Source organism: Mustela nigripes, chromosome 13 (genome assembly GCF_022355385.1).
Source record: "Mustela nigripes isolate SB6536 chromosome 13, MUSNIG.SB6536, whole genome shotgun sequence".
NCBI lineage: Eukaryota > Metazoa > Chordata > Mammalia > Carnivora > Mustelidae > Mustela > Mustela nigripes.
In genome coordinates, this window is record NC_081569.1 from 87,336,935 (window position 1) to 87,359,734 (window position 22,800).

Consider the following 22,800-nt stretch of genomic DNA (forward strand, 5'->3'; position numbering starts at 1 on the left):
TAGAAGGGGCAAAGAATGGAGAAGGCACTTGATTGCCTTGGTAAATAAATGGCATTATTTCTCCTTATGTTCCATCAGCTAAAACTAGTCACATGTACCTACATGTACCTACCTACTTGCAGGAGGGTCTGAGAGATGCTATTTTTGGCTAAGCAGTTACTTCTTAGGGACAACTTTATACTGTAGGAGGAGTTGTATGAATTTTGGTCAACAGATGGCCATCTTTGCTGCAAAGGAAAATTATACTCTTACTGTTTTTAGCTGGGGGTAAATATTAGGCTCCTTGTATGCTTTGTGGGTGTAGTTGGAGGAGGAGGGTAGGTGGTGTATTTGATAGGCACAGTTTTTCTCTACTGAGGTCTTCAATTAATCTGTTCTTAGCCACTCTTCTCACCCCATTCCTTATATTCCTTAGGGAACAAAGTGACTCTGAACTTAGAATCTCACTGGGCTTCCAGTGAGCAGGTCACCTGTCACCTCTGTTGCAACTTCCTTCTAATATATTATGTTCTGTTGAAGCTGTTAGTATTCTCCTATCTACTTTTTGTCTATCAGAAACTTGTTGAAATCTCTTGCTGGCCAATGACCAACTCTTTCCAAGCTGAGTTCTCTTTACTGTTATACAGGCTTAAGTATCCATACATTGTTTTTTATTTTAATCTTCAGGCGTTAGGTGAAGTAAAGATAGAGTATTTTCAATTAGTACTTCTAATAGAATTTTAATTATTTTTTAACATGTGCTGCTTAAGGAAGATGCATTTACTATCCACCATGGCTGAGCACTTCTCTAGGTTCTATAGGATTTGTAAAAAGGTATAATGTATGATCCCTGCCAGTGAAGAATTTCTACCTGCTCCACTCCAACTTTGATACCAGTACTGGCTTACCTTTCTAGAACACTAATTCTGTTGTGGCGCTTCTTTTTTTTTTTTTTAAGATTTTATTTATCTGACAGAGAGAAATCACAAGTAGACGGAGAGGCAGGCAGAAAGAGAGAGAGGGAAGCAGGCTCCTCGCTGAGCAGAGAGCCCAATGCGGGACTCGATCCCAGGACCCTGAGATCACGACCGGAGCCGAAAGCAGCGGCTTAACCCACTGAGCCACCCAGGCCCCCCCTGTTGTGGCGCTTCTTGAGAAACTTTGATGCATTGCTTGTTTTTCCCTATGTAACTCTGCCAGGCTTTCACTTCCTGCCTATCAGTGCTTGACTATCTAGTGAGAGCTGTACAGTTCATTGTATTATCAACATACACTGTTGATTCTCACTTCTCTGCCTTTGTACATGTAATCTCCACTCTCTAGAGTTACCATCTTTTTCGTATCTGAGTCCTATTTAAATACAGAAGGTGATTTAAGATTTCACTTTTTTTTAAGTGTACTGTCTTCACTACTCCAGACTTCAGTGATCTTTTTCCTTTGAACAGAAACAAAGCTTATTTATCTGTGTTATTTATCATTGATTCATACTGTTCTTTCCCGCAAAATAGAGGTAAACTTGTGGTTTTAAAGAAAAAGCCTATGGTATGTACCTCCTTGATTATCCTCCAGTATCTAGTATAGTGAAGAGGTCCATTGAAGCCTTGAGTTGTTTAAATCAGTGCTACTTGAAGTGCAGACTGCAGGCTGATGCTGGCGCACTGACTCTTACCACTGTGCTGGAATATAAGTATGGAAATTGAGAATTAGCTTTAGAAACTTTTATAGAAATTTGATAGTGCGAGCTTGGGTGGCTCAGTTGGTTAAGTGTCTGACTCTTGAGTTCTGCCCGGTCATGATCTCAAGGTCCTGGAATTGAGCCCTGAGTCTGGTCCCACACTCAGTGGTGGAGTTTGTTTTAGATTCTTTGTTTCCCTCCCTCCCTCCACCCATCCCCCCACTTGTGTGTATGTGCACTCTCTCTAGCTTGCTAAATAAATAAAATCTTTAAAAAAAGAAAATTGACTGTAATTTTATGTCTGTTGAATTTATAATTAAAATGTTACTTCTATTTTGCATGTTTAAAAAATTCGTGGTAATTTCATTTTATGAAACTATTAGTCCAAAATGGATTAGAAAAAATTTTAAAAACGGCATCTCACTACAGATAGTTCAGGAAGCACTAATTTAGACTACAGAGGATATGAGAATTGTGCAATGAAGAGATCAGTGTATGGGCTGGTAAAAGATTTCAAGAGGATGAGATCTCTTCTTGAAGGGTGAATAGGATTTGGATGGTTGTAAAGCATTGCATCATTTTCAGGAGGGATAACAAGGTTTTGGACTACAAATGGAGGAGATTTGTTAATATGTTTTGTACCACAGTGGAAGTGCCAGTGAGAAGAGCCCTGACAGAATTAAAAATCATGGGCACAGAGAGCTGACCAGATACTACATAACATGGGTATTTCCTGTTTATTTAGTGACTGCTTGAGCTGTTGTATGCTAAAGATCGTTGATTCCCATATGTCTGTTGCTGATTTCTCTTGGCACTAGTAGTACAAGTACATTTTAAATTTTGCCTCTTTGAAACATTTCTTTTTAATTCAGCCTTTAAAGACTTAGATGGTTGGCTTATTGGTATATTGTTGCTAAATTTATTCTAGCTTTAATATGAAGCTAAGGAAGCAAAATAAACTAAGGAAGAATAAATCATAAAAATTATATTGAATTTAAAAAACCTGCTTTGGGGGGTGTCTGGCTGGCACATTCAGTGGAGTGTGCAACTTCTGATTTTGGGGTTTTGAATTTGAGCCCCACTGTGTACATAGACTTACTTAAAATATAAAAAGTAAAAATGCTAAAAAAAGAAACCTGTTTTCATCTTGTTCTCTATTTTCCTTTGTCATTTTCATCTTGGATCAAAATTTTCTCATTATTGAATTATAGTTATGAATTCAGAGACGCAGGATTTAAAACAATAAAAACTGATAAAACAGTATTCTGGAGAATTAACAATTTACTTGTAGCACAAAATATGAGGTGAACTTGCTGTTTCTTTAATTGTAGAAAAATAATACATAACATAAAATTTACCATTTTAAATGTATAATTTAGTGGCAGTAAGTATATTCACATTTTACAACTGTCACCACCACCCGTCTCTAGAACTTTTTCATTTGTCCAAACTGGGTCTCTGTACCCATTAAACAGTGGCTTCCCATTTCCCTTCTCTGCCCTCAGCCAATTATTTAAAATTTACCTATTTCTATGTTTTGTAACTTGTCCTGTTTGCTATCGATATAAATGAATATATATGGAATACTTCTTATATATAGAACTGGGCACATGCAGAGCAAGGTTAAATTACATTATAAAGCTGAGCAGTTTGCCATGATATTAAGTGGTTTCCTAGGTGACAGTCTTGCATCATATTCTTTCTCTTATCTTTATCTTTATCTTACATCCACCATTTATGGGCAAAAGTACAGCTGTTTTTTTTTTGTTTGTTTGTTTGTTTCAGAGGTTACCAGGAAAATGTCTTATTGTACCAGTCTGACAATTCTAAGATAAGTGTGAACTGAAATATTGCTTTGATTTCATCTGGGATTTTGAGTACCTAATGAACATTATTTTTTTTTTTTTAAAGATTTTATTTATTTGACAGAGAGAGATCACAAGTAGACAGAGAGGCAGGCAGAGAAAGAGAGAGGGAAGCAGGCTCCCCGCTGAGCAGAGAGCCCGATGCGGGCCTCGATCCCAGGACCCTGAGATCATGACCTGAGCCGAAGGCAGTGGCTTAACCCACTGAGCCACCCAGGCGCCCCCTAATGAACATTATTAAACATGAAAATAGATGGTAATTTGTTATTTTTTAAAAGCTAGGATAAATTTTTATAGCTGTGGCTACTATATACCTATATATCTGTATAGATATATTTATGTATCTATCTATCTATCTATAAATAGTGAGGTGTCCTGAGGTGTCCTGGTTTTATTTCTTCCCTTCAAGTTTTTCTCTGTCATCTTCATTTGTACCTCTTCCTTCCCCTGTCTATAAGTTTGCCTATTTCCCATGGCTTTTGCCTTTAGTCTTTTGCTTAAAAATCCTACCTTTTCCAGTTCAGTTATCTCTCTGTGGGAAAATAACTTTTAAGTCTGTATTTCTTAACCCTGAGTCACCGCTCTGAATCTAGAATTGTGTCCTGAAATTTTCTCTTATGTGGTCTGCTGTTACCTCAAACAAAATGTGTCTAATGTTGGACTTACCATTTTTTCCCCATCCTCTTTAAACCTCCTCTTCTTTCTCTTTTTCTTTCCTTTCCTTTCTCTCCCCCTTCCTTCCTCGCCCCTCCCCTTTCCTCCTTTTCTTCTTTTCTTTCTTTTGTCTTCTCTCCCTCCATCCCTTCCTTCCTTTCTAAATGGCACCTCTATTCTTCTTGTTATCTAAGTTTGACACTTAGTGGTCATGTCTTTCCCTATTCAGCTAGTCACCAAATCCTACTATTTCTGTCCATTATTATGATCATTATCACATCTGACCCTTTCCATTGTTACTGTGCTCTGTCTAGTATAGTGCCTGATTACCTGATGCCTGTGTTAGTGCAGTAGTCTCTTAGCAATAGAATTTTCTCGAGTTTTTATACCACTTTCTCTGTAACTTTGACATGAAAATTATGAACAGCTATTTTGGATTATAGTTAATTGTGTCTATTTTTCATCATTGTCTTTTTCATCTTTGTATCCCGCAAAAGATTTGCATCATGGTTGGTAGTCAACAAAAGTTTTTGGGGAATATGGTATTCTAACTATAACTTCTCTTTCTAATGGATTTTATATACAGTACTGTCATGTTCTTTCATTCATTTAACAAATATTTATTGGGTGCTTATTATGTATCAAGGACTTTTAGGTGCTAAGGATTTGGTAATCAACAAACAAAGAGATATGTATGACTCCTGGTCTAGTAAGAATAGAAGAATGACAAGCAAAATAATAGTGTGTTAAATGGTGATAACTGTAAAGGAGAAAAACAAATGATGGGAGTATGAAAGGATTATCAAGGGTGAAAGTTTGACAGTTTAGATAAAATGGCTGGGAAAGCCCTTCTGTAAAAGTGGCACTCAAATAAAGACTTGAGTGGGAAAGGAATATCTGGGGAAGGGGTGTTTCAGGCAAAGGGGACAGCAGGTGCAAAGGACCTGAAGGTGCGGGCGTGCCTGGCATGTTTGAATGCTGGGGAGGAACAGAGTGAGCTGGAAGATTAGTAATAGGAGGCAAGAGGAGAGATTTGAGTGGGAAGACACAGATTGTAGGTCACAATTAGGAGTGTGGTTTCACTCTGAATGAAACATACAAGTGAAATGATCTGACTTACACATTAACAGAACCACTGTGGTACCCATATTTTTTTTTTTTAAAGATTTTATTTATTTATTTGACAGAGAGAGATGACAAGTAGATGGAGAGAGAGGCAGGCAGAGAGAGAGAGAGGGAAGCAGGCTCCCTGCTGAGCAGAGAGCCCGATATGGGACTTGATCCCAGGACCCTGAGATCGTGACCTGAGCTGAAGGCAGCGGCTTAAACCACTGAGCCACCCAGGCGCCCTGTGGTACCCATATTGAGGAGGGAGTAGGGAAGTAGGGAGATAAGTTAGAATGGTTGATACCAATTCTGGTGGGAGATAGTGGTGGCTCAGACCTCAGTGATAGCAGGAGTAGTGAGAGGTATTCTGGTTTGGGAATATTTGAAGTAGAGGCAACAGAATTTTCTGATGGATTGGATGTGAGGTGTGAAAGGAAAAGAAGTCAATGATAATTTGAAGGTCTTTGGCCCAAGGAACTAAAGGTTGAAATTGCCATTAATTGGGAATGTAGGTGGCTCTAGAGGAGCAGGTTTGACAGGGGATTTTCAGGAGTTAAGCTTGGCATGTGCTAACTTTGTGATGCCTCCTTGACATCCATGCTGAGCAAGACTGCCTAGGTTCATGTGGGTGTATTAGACAAGTTTAGGAAGGAGGTCTGGAAGTCATCAGCATAGAGATAATATTTAAGAGTATGAGACCATTGAGTCATCTAGAGAGATAAATGTGGAAAGAAAGATTAAACTTTGAAATACCGTACTCCTTGATTATCTCTGCTTATTGCATACCCGCAAAGGCTGCAGGTTCTCCATGGCTTTTCGCAGTGTAGTTTCATAGAAATCTTTTCTCTCAGTCAAACTGAAGTACTTATATTGACAAGCTCTCCTTTTGCATTGTTGCTTTCCATTTTTTTTTCTCATTGTATTCCTTTTCCTTGGAATTCTTTGACTTCTCTTTACTCAGTTTCATTTTGCAAAATTCTGTATCTTTTATTCCATTCCCTTTATCTTGTCTGTGTTGTGAATTTCGTCATATTTTTATATGTGTCCTTTTTTCCTAGTGAGCTAATGAGATATAGGGGCCATGATTTTCAGTGTTTTTTACAGAGATCAGAACCCCAGTTCTACTCCTTAGAGGCAATCTATGGAGAAACAGTTTTTCCAAACACTACAAACTTGTGGGAAGGAAGGATATTCCAGGATATCTGGATATTGATTCTATTTTCTCCACTTGGATAAAGTTTCAGCCTTATTGGCACTGGATTTGGCTCAAGAACCAACAAGAACCCAGATGTTTGTAATTTCTTCCCATTACAGGATATGGCTTGTTTTAGGTGTGGTTTTTCCTAAAATGGTGATATGAGCCCTGAGCATAAAAGAAGAGTAGAACCATAACAGTTCAGCTTGTTGAATATTGCTAGATCCTATGCTTCTCTCTTGCTGGTCGTGCTGGATTCCAGAGGCCAGTAGAAGCAGTGCTGAGATGCTCTACCAGTATTCCTGCTCTGTCTATATCCCTGCTGATAAGATTTTGGATACTTGGCTGAGTAAATTGGGAACTAATTGTAAACTTGTGTGCGTTTATATGTTTGTTCATGTGTCCTTTCCTCTAATTCATAGCTGATACCTAACCATTATTTAGGGCTTACTTACATGGGCTAGCCACAGTTCTAATGCTCTCCAAGTATTAACTTTTTTTTTTTTTTAAAGATTTTATTTATTTATTTGAGAGAGAGCATGAGAGAGGAGAAGGTCAGAGGGAGAAGCAGACTCCCCGTGGAGCTGGGAGCCCAATTCGGGACTCGATCCCGGGACTCCAGGATCATGACCTGAGTCGAAAGCAGTCATCCAACCAACTGAGCCACCCAGGCGTCCCTCCAAGTATTAACTTTTAATCATAATATCCAAATGAGCTAACCATTTTCAGATAAGGAAATCGAGAAGAGTGAGCAACTTTCTTTTTTTTTTTTTAAGATTTTATTTATTTATTTGACAGATCACAAGTAGGCAGAGAGGCAGGAAGAGAAGAGACAGAGAAGCAGGCTCCCGGCTGAGCGAGAGCCCGATACAGGACTTGATCCCAGGACCCTGGGGCCATGACCTGAGTTGAAGGCAGAGGCTTTAACCCACTGAGCCACCCAGGCGCCCCTAACTTTTTTTAAAGATTTTATTTATTTATTTGACAGAGACACCGCGAGAGCAGGAATGCAAGCAGGAGGAGTGGGAGGGGGAGAAGCGGGCTTCCTTCAGAGCAGGGAGCCCGAAGTGGGGCTCTATTCCAGCACCCTGGCATCATGGCCTTAGCTGAAGGCAGACGCTTAACAACTGAGCCACTTCTTCAGTAATGCTATTAATACTAAGTAGAGGAGTTGGGCTTTGATCCCAGGAAGTTTTGATCCAGAGCTTATATATATGTATTTTTAAGATTTTATTTGTTTTTCTATTTATTTGAGAGAGAGAGAGCGCGTATGTATGAGCAAGGGCAGAGGGAGAGGGAGAGGGAGAGGCAGACTGCCCGCAGGGCAGGGTGCCCGATGTGGGGCTTGATCCCAGGATACTGGGATCATGACCTGAGACAAAGGCAGATGCTTAACCTACAGAGCCACCCAGGCACCCCGAACTTAACACTTTTAAATGCTGTACTATACTAGCCTATCTGAAATGCTGCAAGCAAATTTTAATTATTTTTGTCCTCTAATGGATGTCTCTATAATTTAAAATAGTATACTCAAATTACTGTTTCTTGATTCATAATCTAAGGCAAGAACTATTGATGACCTGCCATTAAAGATGAGGGTTTAGTTCATTTATGCTACCCTTGTGCTACTTCAAATTTTATATGGTTATATATTATTGATGTTATTTTCTTTATCTTTGTAATTCCAGTATACTTAAACCTCTATTTCATGTTCCATTAACTTTTAGCACTATCTCTTCTAAAAGTGTGGATATCACTTACACCCTTTACTTCAACTCTTTCACCTCCTTTCTGCCTTTTAACTTCTGTCAGATATCTATTTACTTTAAAAGTATCAGTTGGTAATAGTTACATTCTGTTTAAAGAAGGCAGTAGAATATTGTTGTTAAGAATGTAGACATTAGGGGCGCCTGGGTGGCTCAGTGGGTTAAAACCTTTGCCTTCAGCTCAGGTCATGATCTCAGGGTCCTGGAAGCAAGCCCCACTTCGTGTTCTCTACTCGGTGGGGAGCCTGATTCCGAACCCTCTCTCTCTGCCTGCCTCTCTGTCTACTTGCAACCTCTCTCTGTCAAATAAATAAATGAAATCCTAAAAAAAAAAAAAAAAAAAAAAAAATAGAATGTAGACATTAGAGCCAGGATGCCTGGTTTCAAATCCAGGCCATAGAACATCCTAGCTGTATGAACTGGCAGGTTATTCAATCTCTTTGTGTCTCACTTTCCTCAGCTGTAAAATGGGGTTAATAATGGTACTTATTTCACAAGATTATTATGATGCTTAAATAATTTAATATGTGTAAAGCATTTAAAACAGGACTTGGTCCATAATAAGTACTATATGAATAATTTCTATTAGTGTTATAATTTTTCTGTAATGTAGTTGAACTCTGCATGCTTTCAGTTTATTCTAAAAGTTGAAACCAGTAAACAACATATAACTATTATTTAGCTTATTATGATTATATAATACAGAACCAGATAGTGTAAATTATGATTATATTTCTTTGTCTGTGTCCAGAGTCATCACCCTAAGGATAATGCCTCTGGGATCAAGGTAAATGGATTTTTTTCTTATACTACATAAATTTCTCAAAATTATGTGATATTTTAATTTTCTTTATGATTAAACCTTGACTTTCTTGTGTATTATTTTTCCTCTTCGCGTTAGGACCTGTTAGGACCAGTTTTTCCCTTCTGATTCACAAAAGAATAAGCTTCATTCTGAAAATTATTTGCCTTATCGGTCATACTGGGTTATAAAATTCCACTTTCTTCTGGGTGATAGTCCTTTTAGAGCCTTTTATCTTTCTGATCCACTTGGGATCTGTTATTCTCTAGGTTGGCTGCATAATTGTCATTCTGAATTTTTTTTTCTTTGTTATGATCTTGGGGTAGATCTGTTTCTTAGATCCTGTATTTTCTTTGTTTCTCACTTCATTTTACTGAATAACATTTTCAGTATCTTCAGAACATTGCCTGATAACAAACTTTATGGTTCTTAAGTGTCTGAACATGTTTTTGTTTGATCCTTATACTTGACGGACCTGTGCTTATAGAATGTAAGTTCAAAACATTTTTCCTTCAGAACTTTGAAGATCTTCCATATTGCCTTCTAGAATTTTGTGCTGTTGAGAAGCTTGATGCCTGCTTATTTCTTGCCTTCCTGGGATGTTTTAAGTTATTTTCTTTATACAATTCATGCTCAGTAATCTAAAGAATATGTCTAGATACTGATCTTAATTTTGTCATCTGTCTGTTAGCCATTTGTATATCTTCTTTGGAGAAATGTCTGTTCATGTCTTCTGCCCATTTCTTGACTAGATTTTTTGGTTTTTTGGATGTTGAGTTTGATAAGTTCTTTATAGATTTTGGATACCAGACCTTTATTTGATATGTCGTTCTCAAACATTTTCTCCCATTCCGTGGGTTGCCTTTTAGTTTTGTTGATTGTTTCCTTTGCTGTGCAGAAGCTTTTAATCTTGATTAGGTCCCAATAGTTCAGTTTTGCTTTTGTTTCCTTTGCCTCTGGAGATGTATCTAGTAAGAAGCTGCTGTGGCCAAGGTCAGAGATCGCTGCCTGTGTTCTCCTCTAGGGTTTTGATGGATTCCTGTCTCACATTGATTATTTCTGTGTATTTTCTTGCCTTTCTCTGGAACTTCTCTTAGTCTGATGCTGCATCTCTTAGATTTATTCTCCATTCCTTGTGTCATTTGTTCTATATTTTTCTCTCTTTTTGCTGTATGTTCTATGTCCTTGTCTTTATTTTTCAGTCCTTCTTTTGAAAAATGTTTTTAGCAGTCATTTATTTTCAAAGAAGTCTGTTCCTTTAGTGTTCTTTGTTTCTATGGTATCCTGTTCGTGTTTTATAGATACATTATCTTAAAATTCTGTAAAGATACTAGTTAGAATTTATTTTTTTACATTGTCTTCTCCCTGAATATTCTTTGGGACTAATCTTTGGGAATGATCTCTGAAAATAGTTTATTTTTCTTTTTCTTTTTTTCCCCTCTTACCTGCTCCTAGTTTTCTTCGTATGTTTGGAAATTCTTCAGACTTGTTTTTAAGAGTAAATGATACATTGATGATTACTGGAAGCTGACATGAGTTTTCTTCTGTTACTGAATAAATAAATATACTTCTGGTAGGTTTCCTTTCTGAATGGGAGCCTGACTGAAAGCTCTGTCTCTGTGGGTGAGTTCTATCAACTGGAAAGCTTTAGTTTAGAATGTATAGGCAGAGGCCTGGTTGATCTCTGGTGTTCCTTTATTGCTCTTTGACTTGACTCTGGTTGTAATCACTCTGTCAGTCACTAAATCTAGCTAGCTGGCCAGTATAAATCTCTGAAAGGCTTAGATAGATTTATTGGTTGTCTTTTGTTGTGTAGGAAACTTTCCCCTAAGGTTTGGCAATGCATAATGGATTAAAACAGCACCCGATTACTAAGCTCACCATCTTGTGGATGAGATCAGGCTGGGATCAGCTGGATGGTTTGGGTCTCAGCTTGGATCCTTCATGTATTTGTGTTCAGCTAGTTTAACTAGATGGCTGTGTTATGAGGGTGATGAGCTTTGGGCTGAGGCATTGGGGGCAGTTGGGCTTAGTGTCTCTCTCATCCTGCAGCAGGTTGACGTGGACTGATTCATGTGACAGTTTTCAGGGATCTAAGCAAGGTAGCAGAATTGGAAGGACTTCTGAAGTACAGCCTTAAAACTGGCTTAGAACTTAGAGTGTCACTTTTGTTGGACTCTTGGTAAAACAAGTGAAAAAGCCAACTCAGATTCAGGGAATAAGGGAATAGACAATACCTTTTGATGGGAAGAGCTATGAAGTCATATTGCAAAGGGTATTAGTTCAGAGGTAGAGAATTAGGTTCAGCCATCCTTTCCAAGGAATTGATATATTACATTATATATTTAAATTTTTTTACTTTTGAAAATTAAGTTTTATAGTTTCCTTTGTGTGTGTGTGTGTGTGTGTGTGTGTGTGTGTGTATGTATGTATGTATCTGTAAACTGTATACAGTTGACCCTTGAACAATGTGGGGGTTAGAGGTGCTGACACTGAACAGTTGAAAATTTGCATACAACTTTAACTCTCCCAAAACTCGTAATAGCCTACTCTTGACTGGAAGCCTTACTGGTAATATAAACAGTTGATTAACGTATATTTTGTGTGTTATATGTATTATATACTGTATTCTTACAATACAGAAAGGTAGAGAAAATGTAATTAAGAAAATCATAAAGAAAGGGTGCCTGGGTGGCTCACTGGGTTAAGCCTCTGCCTTCAGCTTAGGTTATGATCTCTGGGTCCTGGGATCAAGCCCTGCATCGGGCTCTCTGCTCAGTGGGGAGCCTGCTTCGCCCTCTCTTTCTGTCTGCCTCTCTGCCTACTTGTGATCTCTCTGTCAAATAAATAAATAAAATCTTAAAAAAAAAAAGAAAATCATAAGGAAGAGAAAATACATTTACATTACTGTACTGTAAATAAATCCACATGTAGGTGGACTCGTGCAACTCAAGCCACCTTGTTTAAGGGTCAGCTTTCTGTCTTTGAGAGCTCTCTCACCCTCATTCCTTGTATGCTGTGCAAAGCCAAGTCCTGTCAGTTTTACTATTTACTCTGCAATTCATCCTTTTATTTTTGCTGCTGCCACACTAACATAATAATAATATGGACATAGATTATTATCCAAGATTCTTTTCATGTACCATGGCAATAATATTTTACCCAATTTTTATCATGGCATCATTCATCTACCCCTTGTAGCCCCCCCCAGAAATTTTTCCTCCGCACTACAGCTGGGTGTCACATTCTCTTCTCTTTAAAAAAGTATCAATAAGGGGCGCCTGGGTGGCTCAGTGGGTTAAGCTGCTGCCTTCGGCTCAGGTCATGCTCTCAGGGTCCTGGGATCAAGTCCCGCATCGGGCTCTCTGCTCAGCAGGGAGCCTGCTTCCCTCTCTCTCTCTCTGCCTGCCTCTCCATCTACTTGTGATTTCTCTCTGTCAAATAAATTAAAAAAAATTTTTTTTAAAAAAGTATCTAACTTTTTGTGACACTTAAGGTGAAAGAAGCTTCAAGAAAATGCTATTATTATTGAGATCTGAGAAATGTATAAATGTGTGGGATAGCCAGACAGTTTCTAGTATGGCATGGTTTTGAATGTATACATTTAGGAACCTACAGTCAAGAAGATAATCTTCTAAATTAATGTTTAGTTAGGGAAGGCAAACAGGTTTAACACAGGTGGATAAATTTATAAAATTAATGGACATTTTTAATTGCTCATTATTTGTGTGTTATAGACACCTGTTTTCTGTTAATCATTTTCTTTTTCCCCCCACTTTATTGAGATACAATTGACAGATAATATTGTGTAAGGTTAAGGTGTACAGTGTAATGATTTGGTACATATATATTGTGAAATGACTACCATGTAGGGTTAGTTAACCCCATTATCACCTCACATAGTCACTATTTTTGTGTCTGTGTGGTGAGAACATTTAAGATACATTCTTTTTTTTTTTTTTAAGATTTTATTTATTTATTTGAGAGAGTGTGCGTGTGCACATGAATGGAGGGGAGGAGCAGAGGAAGAAGGAGAAGCAGACTCCCCCCGCCACACACCCCCCCCCCGCCCAAATAGGGAGCCCAGTGGGGGTCAGTCCCAGGTCCGCAGGGTCATGACCTGAGCTGAAGACAGATGCTTAACCAACTGAGCCACCCACGTACCCCTTAAGATCTGTTCTTGTAGTGGTTTTCAAATACATAATACACTTTTTTAAACTACAGTCACCAAACTGTACATTAGATCATCAGAACTTACTCATCTTATAACTGAAGTTTGTATCTTTGACTAACATCTTCTCATTTCCCCCACCTTGTAGCCCTTTGCAGCACCTTACAGCACTTGCCAACCACTGTTCTATTGTTTCTGTTAGCTTGGCTTTTTTCAGATACCCTATATATAAATGAGATTATGTAGTATTTGTCTTTCTTTGTCTGACTTACGTCATTTAGTACATCTATCCATGTTGGAATAAGTGACAGGATATCCTTCTCATGGCTGAATAATACTATGTTGTGTATACATGTGTGTCTGCATATACACACACATATGTAACTATATATGTATATGTGTATATACATATACTTATGTTTTATATGTATAACTGACACACAGTAGTAGTTTCAGGAAGCAGTAGTGATTCAACATTTATATATGTTACTCAATGCCCACAATAAGTATAGTCACTATCTGTAAACATACAACATTATTAAAATATTGACTATACTCTGTATGCTGTACTCTGACTTATTTTATAAGTGGAAGTTTGTATCTCTTGATCTCCTTCACCTGTTTGCCAACTCCTTACAGCCCCTCAGTTTGGCAACCCCATTTGTTCTCTGTATATGTGAGTCTGTTTCTGTTTTGTTTGTTTGCCCTCATCAATGTATATATATGTGTATATATGTATGCGTGTATATTTTGTTTGTTTGCCTTCCCACATGTGTATATATATGCATGTATGAATATATATACATATATGTATATAACAAAAATGTATACATATATACTTTTCAAGATTCCACAAAAAGTGAAATCATATGGTATTTGCCTTTCTCTGACTTATTTCACATGGTGTAATACCCTCTGTGCCCATCCATGTTGTCACAAATGGCAAGGTTTTATTCTTTTTTTAGCCCGAGTAATAGTCCATTGTATATGTATATTTACCACATCTTCATAACTATTTATGTTTTCAGGGACATTAAGGTTGCTTCCATATTTTTACTGTTGTAAACAATGCCGCAGTAAAGATAGTTGTGTATATATCTTTTCAAATTGATGTTTTGTTTTCTTCGGATAAACAGCCAGAAGTGGAGTTGCTAGATTGTATGATATTTCTATTTTAAAATTTTTGAGGAGCCTTCGTACATTTTTCCAGGGTGGCCACAGCCGTTTACATTATCACACAGTGTGCAGGATTTCCCTTTGCTCTGTATTCTTGCCAAAATTGTTATTTGTCTTTTTGTTAGCTAGCCATTCTAATGGGTGTGAGGTGTTACCTCCTTGTGGTTTTAATTTGCATTTCCCTAGTGATTAGTGATGTTGAGCATCTTTTCATATACCTGTTGGCCATTTGCTACGTCTTTTAGAAAAATTTCTGTTAAGGTCCTCTGCCCATTTTTTAAATTGAATTGTTTTTTTGCTAGGGCACCCGGGTGGCTCAGTGGGTTAAGCCTCTGCCTTCTGCTCACGTCATGATCTTGGGGTCCTGGGATCGAGACCTGCATTGGGCTCTCTGCTCAGTGGGGAGCCTGCTTCCCCCTCTCTCTGCCTGCCTCTCTGCCTGTGATCTCTCTCTCTGTCAAATAAATAAATAAAACCTTTAAAAAAATAGTTTTTTGCTCTTAAATTGTGAGTTCCTTGTGTTCCTATTGGATAGTAACCCATTACCTTATGTGGTTTGCAGATATTTTCTTGCTTTCTATGGGTTGCCTTTTTATTTTGTTGATCGTTTCTTTTGCTGAGCAGGAATTTTTAATTTGAATTCGTCCCACTTGTTTTTCTTTTGTTGCTTGTACTTTTGATGTCATATAAAATGATTTCCAAGAGCAATATCAAGGAGATTTTCCCCTATGTTTTCTTCTAGGAGTTGTGCAGTGTCCATTTTCTTATTTCTCTGTTGTTAGACCACTTGCCTCCAAAATGAGTTTTGCAGTTCTGTGAGGTATCTTAGGAAGATTTTGCAGAAAATCGATTTGTTTTTGAGAATCTTTAAGCTAAGTGAGGGGGAGTGTGCTTTGTAGTACGTGTCTAATACTGTAGTTTGGAATGTTCTTTTTTCTTCCAACCTCTTCCTACCCAGGTCACCAGCCAAACGCAATTGCTTTTTTTTTTCTGCTTGTCTATCCTTTTGCCAATAGCCAAAATATATTTGTTCACTCCTGAGAATAAATTACACAAGATTCTAATCATCTAATGCATATGGTAACTATTGTAACTCTGTTGTAACTAGAAGACTTTCAGAAGGCTTTCAGTTGTTTATTTTCCTTTGGATATAATGGGGCACTTCTTGTTTATTTATTTTGGAGTGGATTTTGAGTCCTTTTAGATATATTAGGATTTTTCCAGGGACAATTTTGGGGTAAAGACACTACTGCATACACCAAAAGAATATAAGGATTTGTGCTGTGAAACAGTCTACAAGATTTTATCCAAAGATTTCCATTTTGAAGAGGCTATTAAATAGAACTACTATATAAATAATTAAAAGATAATTTATTTTTTTAAAAATTTTTTTCAAAGATTTTATTTGTTTGAGAGAGAGCATGAGAGAGAGAATGAGAGGGGAGAAGGTCAGAGGGAGAAGCAGACTCCCCATGGAGCTGGGAGCCCAATGTGGGACTCGATTCTGGGACTCCGGGATCATGACCTGAGCCGAAGGCAGTTGCTTAACCAACTGAGCTACCCAGACGGCCCAATTAAAAGATAATTTAATGTAGATTTCAGAGTAGATTCATGAAGCAAGTTGGTAAGTGGGATTTTTCTGTTCCCTCTGATTTGGGGCTGGGGTCTTAAGAGCTGAGAAGATACTATACTTCTCTCTATATAGAATATACTATACTATACTCTATACTCTCTGTGTAGAACTCGTTATGGTTACAGCCCCTGCCAAGGAAGCAGTTCTAGGCAGTTCCTGGTATATCGTGGCTCTGTGCAGTTCCATATACTCTGCCAGCTCATTTACAGTTGATTGGTGATTGTTGGATCCAATGTTCTTCACTCTAGCTGCAGGCAGGTCAGGAGCCTACAAGATGCTGCCATTAAGGCACTGCCCTCATAGGGGCCCTGACAGTTGCTGGTCGTGAGATTCTTTCTTTCTTTGATTTTTTTTTTCCCCAAATTTTTACTTAAATTCTAGTTAAAGTATAGTGTAATATTGGTTTCAGGAGTAGAGTTTAGTGATTAATCACTCACATATAACACCTGGTGCTCAACACAACTAGTGCCCTCCTTAATACCCATCACAGATTTAGCATATCCCCCCAGCCACCTCCCCTCCAGTAACCTTCAGTTTGTTCGTGTGTAATTGCTGGGTCATAAGGTAGTTCTACGTTTAACTTTTAGAGGAACCTCCAAAATGTTCTCCAGAGTGGCTGCACTAGTTTGCATTCCCACCAACAGTGTAAGAAGGTTCCCCTTTCTGTGTATCCTCGTCAACACCTGTTGTTTCCTGTGTTGTTAATTTTAGCCATTCTAACAGGTGTGAGGTAGTATCTCATTGTGGTTTTGATTTGTATTGCCCTGATGATAAGTGATGTTGAGCATTTTTTCTTGTGTTTGTTAGCCATCTGGTTGTCTTCTTTGGAGAAATGTCTGTTCATGTCTTCTGCCCATTTCTTAACTGGATTATTTGTTTTCTGGATGTTGAGTTTGATAAGTTTATTATAGATTTTAGATACTAACCCTTTATCAGATACGTCATTTGCAAATATTTTCTCCCATTCCATAGTCTTTCTTTTAGTTCTAGTAAGAAGTTGCTTCAGCTAAGTCAAAGAAGTATGTTCTCCTCTAGGATTTCAGTGGTTTCCTGTCTCACATTTAGGTCTTTCGCCTATTTTTTTTTTTTTAAGCTTTTATTTATTTGTTGGAGAGAGAGAGCGTGAGTGCACACAAGCAGGGGGAGTGTCAGGCAGAGAGAAGCAGTCTCTTTGCTGAGCAAGGAGCCAGATGTAGAACTTGATCCCAGGACCTTGGGATCATGACCTGAGCCAAAGGCAGATGCTTAACTGACTGAGTCACCCAGGCATCCAGTCTTTCATCCATTTTGAGTTTCTTTTTTTCTGTTTCTTTTTGTGTAAGAATTTCTTTTTGTGTAAGAAAGGGGAGTGGTTTCCATTAATTCTTCTGCATGTCGCTGTCCACTTTTCTGAGCACCGTTTGTTGAAGAAACTTTTTTCCATTGGATATTCTTTCCTGCTTTGTGGAAGATTAGTTGACCATATAGCTGTGGGTCCATTTCTCAGTTTTCTATTCTCTTCCATTTATCTGTGTGTCTGTGTTTGTACCGGCAGAGCTTAAAGTCCGGAATTGTGATGCCTCCAGTTTTGTTTTTCAAGATTGCTTTGACTATTCAGGGTCTTTTGTGGTTCCATACAAATTTTAGGATTGCTGTAGCTCTGCGAAAAATGCTGGTGATATTTTGTTAGGGACTGCATTAAAGGTTTGATTGCTTTGGTAGTTTAGGCATTTTAACAATGTTTGCTCTTCCAATCTATGAGCATGGAATTTTTTTCCATTTCTTTGTGTCCTTTTTAGTTTCATAAGTGTTTATAGTTTTCAGAGTACAGATCTTTTACATCTCTAATTGGGTTTATTTTTTGGTATCTTATTGTTTTTGGTGAAATTTTAAAGATTTTTTTTTTTTTTTTTTTTAAAGATTTTTTTTATTTTTTTTATTTATTTGACAGAACACAAGTAGGCAGAGAGGCAGGCAGAGAGAAGGAAGCAGGCTCCCTGCTGAGCAGAGAGCCCGATGCGGGACTCGATCCCAGGACCCTGAGATCATGACCCGAGCCGAAGGCAGCGGCTTAACCCACTGAGCCACCCAGGCGCCCTTTGGTGAAATTTTAAATGGCATTGATTCCTTGATTTCTTTTTCTGCTGCTTCATTAATGATGTATAGAAATGCAACAGATTTCTGTACATTGACTTTATATCCTGTGATTCTGCTAAATTTGTGTATCAGTTCTAGCAATTATTTGGCGGACTGTTCTGGATTTTCTACATAGACTATCATGTCATCTGTGAATAGTGAAAGTTTGACTTTTCATTGCTGATTTGGATACCTTTTTAATTTCTTTTTGTTGTCTGATTGTTGAGGTTAGGGACTTCCAGTTCCAGTACCATGTAAGATTGCAGTGGTGAGAATGGATGTCCCTGTTTCATTGACCATAGAGGAAAAGTTCTCAGATTTTCCCCCGTTGAGGATGATATTAGCTGTAGAGCTGTAGGTCTTTCGTGTATGGCCTTTACGAAGTTGAGCTGTTTCCTCTGTCTCTACTTTGTTGAGGATGGGTTTTTTTTTTTTTTTTAACAGAAGTACAACAGTATAGGCTGTTGGTTACAGGAGCGGAAATCAGAAAAACACAGATAAATAACTGAGTCATATCTGTGTTGAAACAGTAAAATAGAGACCAACTTCTGCTAGACCTGCCTGAATCCAGATCTTTAAAAAAATTTTTTTTTTATCTGATTAGATTCTATGTACGCTTTATATAAGGTTGTTTTTAAGTATAAGGTTTAGGTTATGGGTTATGGGGAGTAGTGCTCTGGTTTGTCAGTTTAAGGTGAGACAATTTTTCCTGCTTCCATTCTCTATACATATCTACTTGAAATCCTTGTCTTAGTGGCTACAGTTGTTGCACCAGTGATTCTGTTTGAAGTTTCCACTATAATTCTTGTCCACTTGAGCTATAAGAACTGACAGGATCTTCTGTTGCTATCATGACTCCTTTAGGGACAGGGAGTGCAGTTAGATTTTGTATCTGTCTGGAAAGGAAGGCTCACTAAGATAGTGTTTATTTTATAGAGTAATAATCTTTTCTTAAATGTTGTTCTCGCTTCAATTCCAAAAAGTGCCACTGCCAAATAAAAACTTCACTTTTAAGGAGAAAACATGTACTAGATTTAGTCAGGATTTAGTTTAAGGTTCATGCTCTTGGCTTCTGGTGGCTTTGAAGTAAGCTATTAATCTGTGGTTATATAGAAATCTGGTAGGTTAAAGAGAGAGAGAGATTCGTATGTGCACATAGGGGAAGAGACCGGGGAAGAGAGAGAAATACCACCTTCTTTTCCAGGTTTTATGCTTTTCATCATGAACCTGAGAGAATAATCCAGTCTATATAAATAACTGCAAGCCTCATGAGTTTCTGTTGACTATTTGGAGAGAAATTGTGTTGAAATTCTCATAGTCACTACTACCTCTGCCTGTTAAGTAGATAGTGGGAACAACCTTCTTTCTCTCTAAGGAAAAGGTTGGGTGTTTGAATTAGCGATACAGGATGCACAGGGAACTCCAGCCAGACCTGGCTGTTCAGTTGAAGACATTTCTTGCTTTTTTTACTGGTGGCTTTTCTATCAGCTACCACTAAAGTGTTATCTTTTGATAGCCTGTCTCTATGACAGGACTTCTCGACATTTTTCCTTACAACTTAGGGGCCTTTCTTTCTTTCTTTTTTTTTTTTTTTTAAAGATTTTATTTATTTATTTGACAGAGAGAGATCACAAGTAGGCAGAGAGGCAGGCAGAGAGAGAGAGAGAGAGGAGGAAGCAGGCTCCCCACTGAGCAGAGAGCCCGATGCGGGACTCGATCCCAGGACCCTGAGACCATGACCTGAGCCGAAGGCAGTGGCTTAACCCACTGAGCCACCCAGGCGCCCCTTAGGGGCCTTTCTTAAGTAGTTTGTAGTTCTTCGCAGTTCCCAGTAGTTTCCCGTAGCTGCTACTCCCCATGGTTTGAGCTGATTTGATCCCAGGCCTCTCACTTCTATAGAAACATTGTCTGTTTCCAGCCTTCCTTTTTAGCCTCAACTCTTAACTAGTTCTTTTCTTTCTGTTCTTCCTCAGTGGACTTATTTTTATGAATACACTTGCAGTTATTTATGTATGATCCCCTGTTTTGAAATTCCTTCTCCTCCTCATGTCAGCACCCAGCTTTGGCTCAGAATTACTTTTTCTAATATTTCCCAGTTGGAATCCATCACTAACTCCTTTGTGACCCTCATATATACACTAATATCTGTTATAAGCATCTATACTTCTTTGTTATTGTTTGTATCTTCTTTGAGTGGAGTAGAAAGCCCTGCCCAAATTGCAGATTCTTGAGTGAAGTAAGTAATATTCTTTTAAGCCACTAAATTTTGGGGTAATTTGTTATGCGGTTATAGAAACAAATAGATTCTGTCATTTGGAAGTGGGGTGCCATGTAACAGAAACCTAAAAATGTAGCAGTAGCTAAAGCCAAACTAGGACTACACAGTGAGCAGGAGATGGGAGGGTTTTGAAAAGATGTTGGTAGAAACCTGATAGCCCTTGAGGAAGTCTGTGAAGTTTTTTTAAAAAGTGAAGAAATATCATTTGGAGTTAGTGAAAATATCCTTGATATGTGGCTAGAAAGTTCAGCAACATTGTCACCTATGGTAATGTGGAAAGTAGGAAATAGCTTCCATGATAACGATGATTTGTATGATAAAGGTATTTTCAGGAGGTATTTTCTGGCTATTTCTTGCTGCTTGTAATAAAATATGATAGGAGAGAGTATTATGGTATGAATGCTTATTATGTCGTCCAGAATTCTTAGGTTAAATCTTAATGCTCATGTGATTATATTTGCAATTGGGGCCTTTGGGGAGGTGCTTAGGGTCATGAGACTGGAGCCCTCATCTATTGGAGTAGTGCTTTTATAAAAGAGACCCCACAGAGCTGACTAGCCCCTTCCACCATGAGAGAATACAGTGACAGGTTGGCAGTTTTCAGTGTAGAAGAGGGTCTTCCCCAGAACCCACCTATGTTGGCACCCTAGTCTTGGGGTTCTAGTATCCCTCTGGAACTGTGAGAAATAAATTTTTGTTGTTTATAAGCCACTCTGACATTTTGTTAAAGTAGTCTGATCGGAATAAGAAAGATAAACTAAGGAAAGAATTGTTAAATATGAAGGAACCAGAACTTACTGAGTTCAAAAATAAAACTCTTTTCTAGTTTCTCCAGATGGCAGATATTTCTCAAATTAAAAAAATTCTAATGGGGAAAAAACTTAAAAATAAAATAAAAACTTAAAGAAAAAAGTCTAATGAAAAGAGATCAAATCTAGAGTATTGTCACTTAACAATGAAGCCAAGGGACTGATTATAAACTCTTTTTTGAGGCTTCAGGAAATTTAATGTCATGCTTCACAAAGACAGTAGTCTCTTTAAGGACCTGAGGATCTGCAGTTCTTCATAGATCTTTATTAAGCAAAAGGTTCTCTAAGAATTTTAAGAGCACTGTCCCTTAGGACATTATAGGAAGCTTAAGGACTTAATATGAAATTTATGGGTGTGGCTTTTTTCTAATGGAGTGGATTATGAATTGATTGATAAGAAGTCCATACAGTTTAAAGAAGACTTTATAAGGGCAGTTTTAGGTTCAGAACAAAATTAGGCAGAAAACACAGAGTTCCCAAATACTGTCCCTCTCATACACTGGTGTGGTACATTTGTTAAAATCAGTGAGGCTGCATTGACACATCATTATCACTCCTGGCCTGTAGTTTACAATAGGATCACTCTTGGGGGGCACCTGGGTGGCTCAGTGGTTTAAAGCCTCTGCCTTTGGCTCAGGTCATGATCCCAGGGTCCCGGGAGGGATTGAGCCCCGCATCGGGCTCTCTGCTCAGCGGGGAGCCTGCTTCCTTTCCTCTCTCTCTGCCTCTCTGCCTCCCTGGGATTTCTGTCAAAATAAATAAAATCTTAAAAAAATTTTTTTTCTTAAAAAAAAAAAAAGGATTCACTCTTGGTGTATGTTCTGTGGCCTTAGACAAATGTATAATGACACGTATCCACCATTATAGTGTCATACAGAATATTCTTACTGCCCTAAAGATCTTCTGTGCTCTGCTTATTCATCGAGTCCTCCCCGCAGCCCCTGACAAACTAATCTTTATTGTTTACATCGTTTTGCCTTTTTTAGAGTGTCATACAGCTGTAGTCCTATAGTATTATAGTCTTGTCAGATTGACTTCTTTCATTTAGTAAGAATGTGCATTTAAACTTCTTTCCTGTCTTCTCATGGTTTGACAGCTCATTTCTTTTAAATACTAATATTCTGTTGTGTAGATGGTTTATCCATTCACTACTGAAGGACATCTTGGTTGGTTCTAAGTTTTGGCAGTTATGAATTAAGCTTCTATAAAGGTTTTGTGTAGGTTTTTGTGTGGACATAAACCTACTCTTTTGGGTTAATACCAAGGGCTGTATTGTATTACAAGAGCATGTTTAGTTTTAGAGGAAACTGTCTTCCAAAGTTTCTGTACCATTTTCTATTTCCACCAGCAATGAATGAGATTTCTTGTTACTCCATATCCTCACCAGCATGCAGTGTAGTTATTTTCTGGATTTTGGCCATTCTAGTAGGTGCATAGTAGTTGCATTTTACTAATAACATACAACATTGAGCATCTTCTTATATGCTTATTTGCCATCTGTATATCTTCTTTGGTAGATGTTTATGCAGGTCTTTTGCCAGTTTTTAATCTGGTTGTTCATTTTCTTATTGTTGA

General features: G+C 38.1%; 1 long non-coding RNA gene across 1 annotated transcript in view; it reads left to right on the forward strand.

Moving 5' to 3' along the window:
* LOC131998798 (uncharacterized) overlaps window positions 1–22,800 on the forward strand; it is a 34,281-nt gene that overhangs the window by 9,987 nt on the left and 1,494 nt on the right. The window lies entirely within an intron of this gene.